Source organism: Terrapene carolina, unplaced genomic scaffold (assembly GCF_002925995.2).
Source record: "Terrapene carolina triunguis isolate 2854851 unplaced genomic scaffold, T_m_triunguis-2.0 Scaffold85, whole genome shotgun sequence".
Lineage (NCBI taxonomy): Eukaryota > Metazoa > Chordata > Testudines > Emydidae > Terrapene > Terrapene triunguis.
In genome coordinates, this window is record NW_020664436.1 from 47,918,300 (window position 1) to 47,932,057 (window position 13,758).

General features: G+C 43.3%; 2 protein-coding genes across 2 annotated transcripts in view; one reads left to right on the forward strand and one right to left on the reverse strand.

Moving 5' to 3' along the window:
* Positions 1-13,758, reverse strand: part of HECA (hdc homolog, cell cycle regulator) — a 122,154-nt gene that overhangs the window by 7,325 nt on the left and 101,071 nt on the right. The window lies entirely within an intron of this gene.
* Positions 9,789-13,758, forward strand: part of TXLNB (taxilin beta) — a 50,424-nt gene continuing 46,454 nt past the window's right edge. The window contains exon 1 of the mRNA XM_026649785.2: positions 9,789-10,038. The gene's annotated coding sequence lies outside the window, so the exon portion shown is untranslated. The remainder of the gene's footprint in view (positions 10,039-13,758) is intronic.

The window sequence follows — 13,758 nt, forward strand, 5'->3', positions numbered from 1 at the left end:
CGTATTCTTGTGATTCATGTCTCTTCAATGGCCAGTTATATGCTTTAAGAATCTAAAAGGACTCTCTGCATTGAAAATAGTGAATAGTAATTAAAAAAAACCAGTGACATCATTATTAATTATTATTATTACTATTAATTTGTATTGCAGTAACACCTAATGGCCCCAATCTGAAATCAGGATCCCATGGTGCTAGGCACTGTACAAACACAGAACAAAAGGATAGTCCATTCCCCCAAAGAATTTACTGTATTGGTATAAGATAGGGTGGGAGGGGAGCAGAGGGTAGCAATGAGACAAGTATAACTGCATTTCATTAGACCAAAAGAGAAAGGAGGGAAGTTTATAAGAAAAATAGAATTATTAATTAATGTATTATTACAACAACAATGGTGATGTGTGCAGAGCTGGGAATTGTATTTGAAAGTTGACTGTGATGGCTTAGGGACAATCACAAAATGTTGTCATGTATGTCCCACAAATGTCACATAGGAATAATTACTTTCATACGTTAATTTCCCAGTTGCAATGTGTGTATATTGAACTAAAACAACAGCTGTTTTGAACATAGAGGACTACTTTTTATTGATCACTGAAGGTGGCCAAACACTTAATGACCTCTTACCCTGCAAGCTGCTCATGTGAACCCCATACCGTGAAGGACAGCGGCAGGGTTTAGAGCTTTGGTATTCAAGTCAGTTAGAGGGAACTAAAACAAGGTCCTGATTCAAAGCCCGCTGAAGTATATGGAAATCCTCCAAGGCCCCAAGAGCCTTTTTAAGGTGGCTCCATTTTCTCCAAGCATGTGCATAATTCCCATTGGCATGTCTGAAAAGAGTGTGTCTAATGATTAAAGCAAGAGACAGAGTCAGAACTCATTCTGTTCCCAGCTTTATAGCTGACTCACTCTGTGATTTAGACCAGTCATTATATTTGTGTATTTCTATTTAACTTTTCTGTGCCTCAGTTTACCTATCTATTTAATGAGTACAATAATATATGCCTTCCATACCTCACCAAAGCGTGTTGTGAAGCTCAGTTAATAGATGTTTATAAAACACTTTTAGATCCTTGCATGGAAATTACTATATAAATGGAAATCATTATCACAGAGAGCAAAGGAGATCCCTTTATTTGTCCTTTAACCTTTCACATCAAAACTAGTTCTTAATTTGAAAAGTCTGACCTATGTTTTTTAAAAAGGCCTGTTTATTTTAACACAGCTAATCCATGATCTGTATATAAACAATTGTTCAGTTCAAGCAACATGATAAAACCATCGTTAATATTATGAATAAGTGATTAACAAACTTAAGAACAAAATAAAAATTTGAGTAGTGACAAGTCTTTCAAATCTATAATAAAATAAACAGAATGCTGATGATCATTTTGAGAAATGCTACAAACTAAATCATAATCTTGCCTTTATAATGTTATATGCAGATGAAAACTTGTTATACTTTTTGAAATTCATAATAGAGAAATTTTAAGATATATCTGAAGATATTCAGGGCTAAATACCACCTACTGATCTCTCTACAACCCCACTGAAGACAGGGGGCTGCAAGGATATAATTTAAGACAGAACTTGGTGCTCACAGTATATATGACAACACACACACTGACTTCTTATATCTGGGGACATGAAGATTTATTATGGATCTTGGCTTCACTTGAGTCATGTTTACCTTTCAGGTCAATAAAACTTGATATTCCCCATATCAGATCTGGGTTTTTTCTATTTGTCTCTACCCCTGCTGTTCTTTATTTGTTTGTTTTTCTTCCTATGTCTTAACTCACTTGAGCTTTGAACTCTTCTCAGTAGAGGCATGTTTGAGGAGATGAGTCCACATACATAGCAGGCAAACTCCCACGCCTACATACCCATATGCTAGGTCTGCAATCCGACTTTAATTTGTGAATGGAAACATATTTCTAATACCTATGTACTGAGAGGCCGCATGGAAAATATTCTTCATGTGGTGCTTCTGTGCCCATAGACATCTTAAAATGTGCTTCAATACAGCAAAGTTGTTGTTTGCACCACAAACAGCTTTAGACAGCACACAGTAAAATCTGCTCTTTCTGTTATTCACTGCATGCTCCCTTCTGAACAAACAGTTCATCTGCCAGTCTGTCTAGAAAATTAATTCACCATCATTGTGTCTATTATTGTTTCTACCTCTATCTACATTTCTTTGTCTTCCAGCACAAATGTCCTTACCATTTCCAAGCACTGTACATCTATTAACTCAATTTTTAACCTTCTACTGTATCAATCTTTATTCTCCCCGTTTGTATCATTGGCTAAATATTGTTCAGATCTCCTTGCTTAGATTTCATTGTCATCAGAATCTGGTCCCGGGAGGGACACTCCAGATAAAGACTTTTGGCTCCAATCCTGAGATGCCTTACAGCCCATGCATCCTGCACTGCTAAGGATCTAGCCATCAGTTTCCAACTTTCTTATGTTCTATTCTCCTCATTAACAGGTGTTGCTTGTGGAATCCAGGGAAGTGCCACATACAGAGCAGCTTCAGAAATCGGCCCTTGATAGCTCTTCTCTATTTCTAAGTTTTAGTGATGACCTAAACAGTGGTGCAGGTTGATAATAACTTTGATGTAAGTGAATGTTATTTTCACACTTAAGGAGGTAGAAAGAGGATGTAGCAGGAAAAACAACTAGCAATATAAGAAAGTATTATATAAAGTAAGCTCATCCTACTTTATTTTATACACCTTCGGTATAGTTGCTTTCCCTTTTATTATCCCCAGCACTGTCCTTGGCATGTAAATTACTCCAATTTACATGCAATGTGAAACTTCAGTAATACCAGAGTAAAAAATATATATAGGGTTACCAGATAGCAACTGTGAAAAAGCGAGACAGGGGTTGGGGGGTAATAGGCACCTATATAAGAAAAAGTCCCAAAAAACTGGACTGTCCCTTTAAAAATGGGACATCTGGTCACCCTAAATATATAGGACTGATGGAGTAGGTCATGCTGGTGGGGGAGTGGCACTATATGTGAAAAAAAGCATAGAGTCAAATATAGTAAAAATCTTAAATGAATCAAACTGTACCATAGAATCACTATGGATAGAAATTCCATGCAGAAATAATAAGCGTATAGCAGTAGGAATATACTACTGACCACCTGTCTAGGATGATGATGGTGACTGTGAAATGCTCGGGGAGATTAGAGAAGCTACCAAAACAGAAAACCCAATAATAATGGGGGATTTCAACTATCCCGATATTGACTGGGTACATGTCCCTCAGGATGGGATGCAAAGATAAAATTTCTAGACACCATTAATGATGGCTTCTTGGAGCACCTCGTCCTGGAACCCACAAGAGGAGAGACACTAAGTGGAGCACAGGATCGGGTCCAAGAAGTGAATGTAGCTGAACTACTCAGTAATAGCAACCATAAGGTAATTAAATTTAACATCCTGGTAGAGGGGAATACCAAAGAAACCCACCAGAGTATCATTTAACTTCAAAAGGGGAACTACACAAAAATGCGGAAGCTAGCCAACAGAAATCAAAAGGAACAGTCACAAAAGTGAAAGCTAGCAAACTGAATAGAAACTATTTTAAAACACCATAATAGAGGCTCAAATTAAATGTATATCCCAAACAAAAAAAGCACTAAGAAGACCCAAAATTATCACCATTGCTAAACAGCAGAGTAAAGAGGCAGTTAGAGGCAAAAAGGCATTCTTTAAAAATTGGAAGTCAACTCCTGCTGAAGAAAATAGAAAGGAGCATAAACTCTGACAAGTCAAATGTAAAAATATAATTAGGCAGGCCAAAAAAGAATTTGAAGACCAACTAGCAAAAGACACAAAAACATACAGCAATTTTTTAAAGTACATCTGAAGGAGGAAGTCTGCCAAACAATCAGTGAGCCACTAGACGATCAAGGTGCTAAAGGAGCACTCAAGGAAGACAAGGCCGTTGCAGAGAAGCTAAATGAATTCTTTGAATTGATCTTCACTGCAGAGGATGTGAGGGAGATTCCTACACCTGAGCCATTCTTTTTCAGTGACAAATTTGAAGAAATGTCCCAGATTGAGGTGTCAATAGAGGAGGTTTTGGAACAAATTGATAAACACAAATAAATTACAAAGGAACTCAAATATGAAATTGCACAACCACTAACTGTGGTATGTAACCTATCGCTTAAATCAGCTTCTGTACCAGATGACTGGAGGATAGATAATTCAACATCCTATTCAGATGGCATCCATCTCATGAGAACAGTCTTCTGTCCATGAATGTCTCCCAGAGGTCAAATATCCCAAAGCCCTCCTAATAGCACCACAGCCTGAGCCATCTGTTGGTCATCATAATCTTGTCTCACTTTCATTCTCCCCCTCTAGGGACAGGTAGAATCTCACTGAAGATCACCTGAGCCTCCATTTCCTTAAGCGGCTTCCCCAGCCTGGCATCATCTACCTTGATGCGTTCCAGTGAGAATCTAGCTGTGTCATTTGTTCCCACATGAAGGACAATCAGTGGATTCTTTCCTGCTTCCATTAGGATCCTCTTCAGCCCAGGTCCACATCCCATATCTTAGCTCCTGGCCGACAGCACACCCTTCTGTTCTCTGGATCAGTTCTGGTGACAGGCCTGTCTGTTCTTCTTAGTAGAGAGTTACCAATCACATAGACCTGCCTTTTCCTGGTGATGGTGTGATTCTCTGGTCTTCCTCCTGTTCTTTCTGGCTGCAAGTCCTCTTGTCTTTTATTCTCCCTTGCACTCTTCTACGAGTCATCCTGTATTCTCCTGGGGCTTTGAGCTATGGGTATTTCCATTGACTATTCTCTTCTTCTTACAGGACTAGCTGCTCTTCTCTTCTTCCTTGCCCTCCCTCCTTCAGTTACAGCCTGCTCTGCCCCTTCTTCATTTTCCAACTCCACAAACCTGTTCATGGGGTCTCTTTCTTCCTCACTATCTGGTCGTTTCCTCTGCCTGGTTCTCATAGTCATGTTTCCAATTGTTACTTTCTTCACCCAGCAGTCTCCCTTCACAGTTCTTCAGGCCAGCTTGCATCTGCAAATCTTGACTTTTCCCTTCAGCCTCCTCTTGCCTTCCCTCCATCATTTGCTTGAATCCCCTTCAAAACTCAACTATAGTTTTCTCCTGCATCTCCAAACCTCGGATTGTCTCTTCCATCAGTTCTATCAAGCAGCACTTCATACAAACTAAGCCCTTTTCAGGTACCGCTCCAAGATCACATACATCCCACAGCTTCCACATATGGTCACCTTCATTGTCTCTTCTATTGCTTGGTTCACTACCATTGCTGCCTCAGTGACTGTCATAGCCTCCCCAGCTCAAGTCTTCTCAAGGAAAAAGAAAAAACAAAACAAAAAACAAACAAAACCAAAAACCCAAACAAACATCAAAATAAAACCAGAACATTCCCTCCCCCCCAAACTCCCCTTATAAACTCCCACTCATACACCTCTGTTTACAACTCTGTTTGCTGGCTCCTGTGCCGCTGTAATTTTTCTGTTCTGTTCATTCCCTCTGAAGCACCAGGCATTGGCCTCTGTCAGAAGACAGGATCCTGGGCTAGATGGACCATTGGTCTGACCCAGTATGGCCATTCTTGTGTTCTTATATATATAATTTACACCACTATTTACATTTGAATTTGTTCCAGAGACTTCCATGGGATTACACCTGCTTACACCAGGTCTAAATTTGGCCAGTCAATCTTGGATCCCACAGGTGCGTTGATATGAAGTCTTTTTTGGTGGAGGGATGACACATTTTTTAAGAAAGTTGGACTGAAATAGATGGTGTTGAAAAAAACTGTCCTTGGTTCAAGGATTTTTTTGCACTTCTGTTCAGATTCTGCTCCAGTTTACAGTGGTGTTAATCCCCAGTAGCTTCACTGAAGTAACAGAATAACTGAGCCGAAAATCTGGCCCCTTTTCTTCTCATTAGATTTCCTGCATATATTGGCGTAAAGAAAGGCTGTTTCAAAACTGCAGAAATGCATTCAGATATGACTGCATGCCCCACCTGAGGGATTCCCTTACCTTCAGTGGGATTTTTCGTGAGACTATTAACTAACTCACCAAGTTTCCTCAAACAGCAGGTAACATAACAGATTTATAGCGAGTTTATCTCTTGGGCAAGCTGAAGTGGTGGAAATTGCCTGGAGAAAATTGAAACCCTAATAACTGATTCTTCTTGCTGTTAAGATTTTGAAAGTCCTGAGTCTTTCCAAGATCAAATCAAAACTGCTCAGCAGCAAGCCATGGGGAATTCCTCCAGATTCCTAGAGCAGCTTTCTTGCTTAAATCCAGAAATGATACTGTTACAGATGTAGATTTAGAATGAAATTATTTGCCTAAAATAGATAACTCTGTTACCTCTAGGGATTTTCAGTATCTGCTAATTTGGCTGTGTTATTAACTTTGTCATTGATATCCAGAATCTATGAATTGTAGAGGAAAGCTGCAAAAGCTTAGTTATATAAGAAACTCTCGAGGCCATGAAATGTTATTAAGAGGCAAATCATAAACTCACAGCTCTTCTGAGATTGATTTGGAGCCAGAAAATCAGAGGGAAATGAATACTGTATGGGACACCTGGTTTATGTATGTAAATAAATATATGTGCATATGCAAATATGATTTTTTCCCCTTCTCCATTTTGATGTGGGAGCTGCTGGTGATAGCAGAACTTCTTCCCATTGCCAGCAAGGTCACCATTCAAAAACATCTGATTGATCCAAATGTTTACCACATTCCTACAGGGGTAAATGAAATCTGAAAGAAGACAATTCATGACTCACAGTAGGGGTTTGAAGGACCATGGGCACTGGAACAATTTGTATAGTGGGGGTGCTGAGAGCCGTGGAACCAAACTGTAAACCCTGTAGATAATGGAAACCACTTCAAGCCAGGCGGTGCAGCAGCACCCCCAGCACCCCTAGTTCCAGCACTTATGTGTAGCACCCTATGGCAACAAAACTGTAGCTGTATAAGGCAGAGAAATACTGCCAGACTAAGCACAAGCCTCTGCATTGTTTGCATCAAAATGTGTCCCCACATATCCTGAGAGTTTTATGGAAACAATTGTTATACAGTGTTCATTCCACGTGATACTTCTCTTATGTGTTTTGTAAAATGCATTGCACATATGTTTAAATATGATGGGCCAAATTTATCCCTGGAGTAGAATTACACCAGGAATGAATTCTGCCCATTTGTGTGTAAACCCCACACTGGGACAGAAGGGATTAAGGAGCCGTTCTGGGCCCAGGTGACTCCATCCCGCTAGACCTGTTGTAGCGGGGGGAGCAGCTTAAGAGGGAGATAGCTCAGAAGGGGACAGTGGAGGGGAGGGAGGGAGCAAGGTAGAGAAGAGAAGAGAAGAGACGAGAGGAGAGGAGACCTATCTTGGGAGCTCCTGAATAAGGGTACAACAGGAGTCCTTTCTGAAAGGGTGGGCCTGCAACTGGCAGCTGCTCGAGGCCTTAGAAAGGGTCTATGGAAGAGATCCAGCTGTGAGTTTTCCCTCTTGGGCAGAGGGCTAAGAGAAGCCTGGGAGGCTGAGCCCTGAGCGGGGAGCCTGGCTGGAAACAGGCCTGATCAGGGACTGCAGCCTGCCTGAAACCATGGGTTGAGGGAGAGCATGGCAGCCTCGAGCAGTGGGAATAAAACCCAGGAACTTGCCCCAGCTTGAAGCAGGGTCCAGCCTGCAAGGAAAAAGGCTACCAGCTGCGCTGAAGATTCAGTTGTATTTGCTCTCTTCTGTTGGACTTGAAGTGAAGGATTTTGATGCCTAGTGGGGAAGCAAGTAGTAGGAAGTCCCCAAGGGAGGCAGCCCTGAAGCATTCTGGGGTGTTTGATATCACTGCCTCCCATAGGGTCAGATCATGGTGGAGAGCAAGGGCCTGGGCTCCCCTAGCAACCACCCTTTTTGTGGAAGGGGTATAAACCCCTCCCCCAAGGAGAGGACAGAGACATTGTAAGCACTGAGTCAAGGGCGTGTCACCCACAGGGGCCCGGAGGAGGGCTGAAACTTTTTTCTTTTGCGGGGACTTTGGGCTGTATATATTTTGTTGGATTCTGTTACCCCAGAAGGGAAAAAGCTCAACTGGTGACCTGACTGGGGGTGAGATGGCAAGAAACCAAGGCAGGTTTCTGATAGAATGTTATCAAAATCTACATAGTCTTGCAGAACGTGTTGAGTTTGACAAATTGACAAATTCTGACAAAAACACGTTGTGCCAAATTTTTTCCAACGGCTCTACTAATTCTTGCTCAGGATTTCATGGCACTCACTACCCCACCAGTGTGCACTCCCAGAGGGCTAGGAACAATCTGACCCAAAATGTCTGCCATTGCCAGTTTTTAAGAAATTTGAATCAGTAGCAGCATATGACTCGGTAATGCTGGTAAATTCTGTCTGGGCTTTCTCTGTGTTGATGCTGGGCCTTCAGGAACCCTACTTTTGAGTGTCCTACTTCATCCCTCCCTGCTTACAGAGGCATTGTCAAGTTACCAATGTTAAAAAAGGATTTCCCTTAAGGACTGATTTTTCTTGTAAGCCATAATGTCTGGATTCCCCCTGGATAATGTGTGAAACCATATTTCCCATGTTGAGAAATAAAAGCAAGCAACAAAACTCCATGAAAAGTGTGCATATGTGGACTCTTTCCCCTAACTCAGCCACTGTCCCTACTGCTGCGTCAGGATCTTGAGTTCCCACTAAAGTCAGGTTGAGATCCTGGCAACATGTTGAGCATCTTCTGGTCCAGCCTGAACTCTCACTGGTCACCCAGTTCACTGGCCTGCAATTTTCCGCTTCCTCTCTGTCCCTCACAAGTAAGCTTAAGGTATCCTTTGGGCTCTTTAATAAGATTGAGCTGGGTTGTCTTGAGGATTTGGTCCAGTGCATTGTAAAATGGGTCCCTCAGCCCTAGGGACATGTAGAGCTTGCTCATTATAGAAGCTTCTATTCAGCGGCGGCTCCGGGCACCAGCGCTCCAAGCGCGTGCCTGGGGTGGCAAGCCGCGGGGGGCGGCCTGCCGGTCCCTGCGAGGACAGCAGGCAGGCTGCCTTCGGCGGCGCGCCTGCAGAAGGTCCGCCAATCCTGTGGATTCGGCGGCAATTCGGCGGTGGGTACGCCGAAGCCGCGGGACCGGGGACCTCCCACAGGCATGCCGCCGAAGACAGCCTGCCTGCCGTGCTTGGGGCGGCAAAAAAGCTAGAGCTTCTATTATATGTTGAAACTTAAGATTGTAACTCATTTGTGTGTGCATGTTTTCCTGCTTTAACCTTGCAAATAACTATGTGGTTCCCTTTTCCTATTTAATAAGTCTTTATATAGTTAATTATAGGATTGGATACAAGCATTATCTTTAGTGTGAGATCTAAGGTGCAATTGACCTGTCTGGTCCTGTGGGGCTGGGAGTAACCTGAATATTGTGATTTTTGGAGTAAGGGACCATCTATCACTAAGGTGCACTCACCTGGGTGGCAAGGTAGATCAGAGTACTCCAGGGGACTGTCTGTGACTCCATATTGAGGCTGTTATAATGCCTAAACAGTTTACATTTGATAATTCTTGGGGATATCTAAGTATAGAAGTCATATCACTCTGGGGTTTGTGCCCTGGTTCTTAATCTGCCCTGAGGTTGGTACTCATGCTCTTCAGTCACTGCAGACAAGATTACAGGGCCTCAGTCTGTCATTATCTTTCTTCTCGCGGTAGGATGTCAGAAAGGGGAGCAGCAGAAATGTCTGTTGGGCAGTCAACTTGCAAGGGGCCTCTCTGCTCTGCTATTAGAGTCAGTCCCCTGGGATGCTTGCACTCAAACTCTGGAGTGTTTCTCTCTTGATGTGTCATCCAGTCCTTCCCCCTCCCTTGGTCTCTCAGTCCCCCCCCCCCTCGCTCTCTTTCTCTTGGTAGCTGGAATACCGGGTGAGAGTCCTGTTGCTGTCCTGTCCTTGCCTGCACCCTCCTCCTGCTTTTTACTCCACTCAACTCTTCTTCTCTTTCTGGTAAGTCTGACAAACAATTTCTCTGCTGACACTATTTTGTGGCACCGGTCACTGCCTTTCATCAAAACGCCTCACTTCAGTACTGTCAGTGCAAGTTTTCAAGATAAGTTTATTTTGGGGGCATTACTTTGAAAGCATAGGTGCTGTGTGTGTGAGACACAAAGCCGATATAACAATAACAGCCCTGTGGGGGCTGCCACTGAAAGCAAGACATGCATTTCTCCAAAGAAAGATTAAAAAAAAAACATAATTAGATGAAGATGGATCTTATATGAGATCAAGGAAAATGGCAGTTTTGCTGCAAAAATAATCAGGACTCGGGTGTGGGTGAGACATAAGGCAGGTGATCTAGTAAAGTTTCTGGGTCTGGTTTCTTACTGTTCTTCTGCGGGTGTGTGTCCTGCAGCATCGAGTTACTTTGCTGATCTTTGTACTAGAAGTTGTCGATAAAATGCCGACTACTTTATGCCTGTTATGTAATTAGTCGTGTCAGGTTTATTATTGTTTTTGAAGGAATATGAAGGGTTTAGGATAACACGAGGCACATCCATTTGTCTGTGGGATAATCAGAACTAATCTGACATGGGACATGCCGGAGTTTGACATTTACTGCCCTAAGTTTTGCTGTAGTTTAAGTCTGAGTTCATTTCAAGGTAAAACTTTAGTTTTGATCAACACATGCTGTTTGGTTTAATCATGTTGAAGACTCTGCTTTACAGATGATTTTTAATGAATTTCAAGAATAAAGTGCTAAATACCATTACCCATTTTAGAAGTGCTTAAAATAGCTTCTGGCAGCAGAGCAGATGCCATGTGTCTTTCTGCTGGCTACAAGAGAAGGCAAGAACTAAATATAGACAAGTGTTTGCAAACCTTCTTGAAGTGCAAACTGAAAGAGGGGAAGGATAAAGAAATACTTGTGGCAGAGAAGATGACACTTTTCATAATCCCCATCCCCACTTTAAAGGACTTACGTTGTTTACGGGGGAAAAAAACATTTATTTTTGTGCCTGTTCATAATTGGTCAGTATTTCCTAAGTGCAGAGTGTAGCATGGTGGCAGAGCATCTGTACTGCATGGGTGACTATTTTTTCCAGCAGTAGAAGAATACTGTTATCACAATACTGCTAAGTCAGGGCACTGCCCTTATCTATTTTGGGACTAATTGGCCTTTAAAGTAACCGTATAGACCTGAAAGTGAGATTTAAGGGTCACTGTCAGAAAACATTTAAAAGGGTGCTGTATTTTAGATCCAAACAAACTCAACATATGACAATACTGACTATTTTGGGATTATCAAATGGGGACCCACAGTTTCTCTCTCCCTTCGGGCTAAGCAGATTGTGTGTTCGAATTCCCCCACCAGTGCATGGGCTGACTGCAGTAGTAGAAGCTGGACTGGCTGTTAAAGTGGGGTGCTATCTCCAGTGGAAGTTAAAGTCTCGTTACATTTGTTTTAAAAAGGAATATTAGAGGATAACGCCGATATCCTAACCAACGTTCCCACCAACAAAACTTTTCCCACCTGAAGGCACAAAGGATAGCTTTACACAGCAAAGAAAAACCCACAGCTGGCCCATGCAAGCCTACTTGGGCTTGCAGGGCTCGGGCTGCGGGGCTGTTTCATTGCTGTGTAGACTTTTGGGCACGGGCTGGAGCCTGAGCTCTGGGACCGTCCCCACCCTGCAGCGTCCTAGAGCCCGGGCTCCAACCCAAGCCTGGAAGTCTACACAACAATGAAACAGCCCCACAGCCCAAGCCCTGTGAGCTCAAGTTAGCTGGCATGGACCAGCCATGGGTTTTTCTTTGCTGTGTACACATGCCCAAATGGCTCTGGTCCGAGGGACACAGTGCCGTTCCATGATTCCTAAGTTCCAGCATGCAACTGAGTTGGGGAACAAGGCAGGGCCCATAGATTCATGATTGGACAGATTCATTGCCCATTCCTCCTCCCACTCACCACAGAATAGGATGCAGCCCACATGGGAACTACCACAGCCATGAGGCAGTTGTAGTATTCACAGAGAATGGAATCCACTTAGGTGCCTAAAGCCAGATTTAGGCCACCAAGTCCCATTTCTGGGCACTTAAGTCCCCCATTGTGATCCATAAAACTCCTACCCTCCTAAACTCATTGGGTGCCGAAATTTTTCAAAGTAAAAATTCCTTCAGCACCTACATTTCTGCCTCTGTGCATGCACACTGCTACCTTGCTCCAAGCATCCGGCCACCTATCTCCCGCCTCAGCCCCAGAGCAATTCACAAACCTGGAGAAGACAAATGTTCAACTGCCTAACTCACCCAATGGGCCTGATCCAGTGGGCAGACTGAGAGGGCACCTACCAGATCAGGCCCCATTCAAAATCCCGGAGGTGGTTGTGCCATTTTATAACTTTTATCCCAGTTGTTAGACCACTCATCTGGGATGGGAGAGACCCAGGTTTCGTTCCCTCACCCCTGGCAGAGAGAGAAGGATTGGAACAGGGGCCCTCCCATCTCTCGGTGGGGGGGCGGGGTGCGCTAACTACTGAGCTGTGGGACATTCTGATCTGAGGCTCTCTCAGGCTCTCCTGTTGAAACTGTTCCATTCTGGCTAAATAATGGAAGAGTGACTGAAGCAAGGGGATTTGACCTAGAGTCTCTTGCCCTGTAGGTTGGTGCCCTCACCAGTGGACTACAGAGTCATTCCCATTCTCTTTCTCTGGCCCAATCATTCTGTCATTATTTAATCCAGAGTACAACAGCTTCAACAGAAGAGAGCCTGACATTAGAATATCCTGTAGCTCAGTGCTTAGTGCATTCTCTTGGGAGGTGGGAGACTCCAGTTTCAATCCTTTGTCCCCCTCTGCCTGGCAGGGGCAGGATTTGAACCTGGGACTCTCACATCCCAGGTGAGTGCACTAACCACTGAGCTAAAAGTTATAAGGTGGGCACTACCACCTCTGGCCATTTTGTGTGGTGTGAGGCAGGCACCTAACTCATTCCCACAGGAAACTACACAGGCACCTAAGCCAGAAGAGGGAATCCCATTCGTGGATCACTCACAGAACTAGGCATCTCCCAGCACCTATCTCTGAGAAAGAGGGTGGGCTCAGTACATCAGTATCTGCCATCCGCAAGCTTAGGCAGCTCCCCCTTAGCATGCTGGCTTTTGCGGATCCCATTCTTAGGCACCTATCTCTCCCCATTCATTGTATAGGAGCCAAGCCTAGACACCTAACTTGGCTTTGTGGGTCGCATGTTGTTCATGTGATTTTCTAAATGCTGTGACACTCAGCATTGCAATGCCTAAATCCTGTTGTGGATTCCACCCAGAGTGATTCTATAACTGCTTTATGGCCTGATGAGGAAGGATTCCTGATGCATGGCCAGGTTACGCTGCAGGGAGTGACAAGGTGGCTGAGGTAATATCTTTTATTGGACCAACTTGTGTGGGTGAGAGAGACAAGCTTTCGAACTTACACAGAGCTCTTCTTCAGGCCTGGGAAAGATACTCAGAGTATCACAGCTTAATACAAGGGGGGAAAGATATTTCAAGGGGTAATATTAACATATCCGTGTGTCTGTTATAACCAGATATGACCTCATGTTTTGGTACCCTTGAGCAACTGTAGCACATTTAAGGTTATATTTTATAGAGTGTTAGTTATAAATTTCACACTGGGTTTGCCTAGATTAGAGTTTGTGGTCCTGTTTTAACTCTATTTAATTTATTGCCAA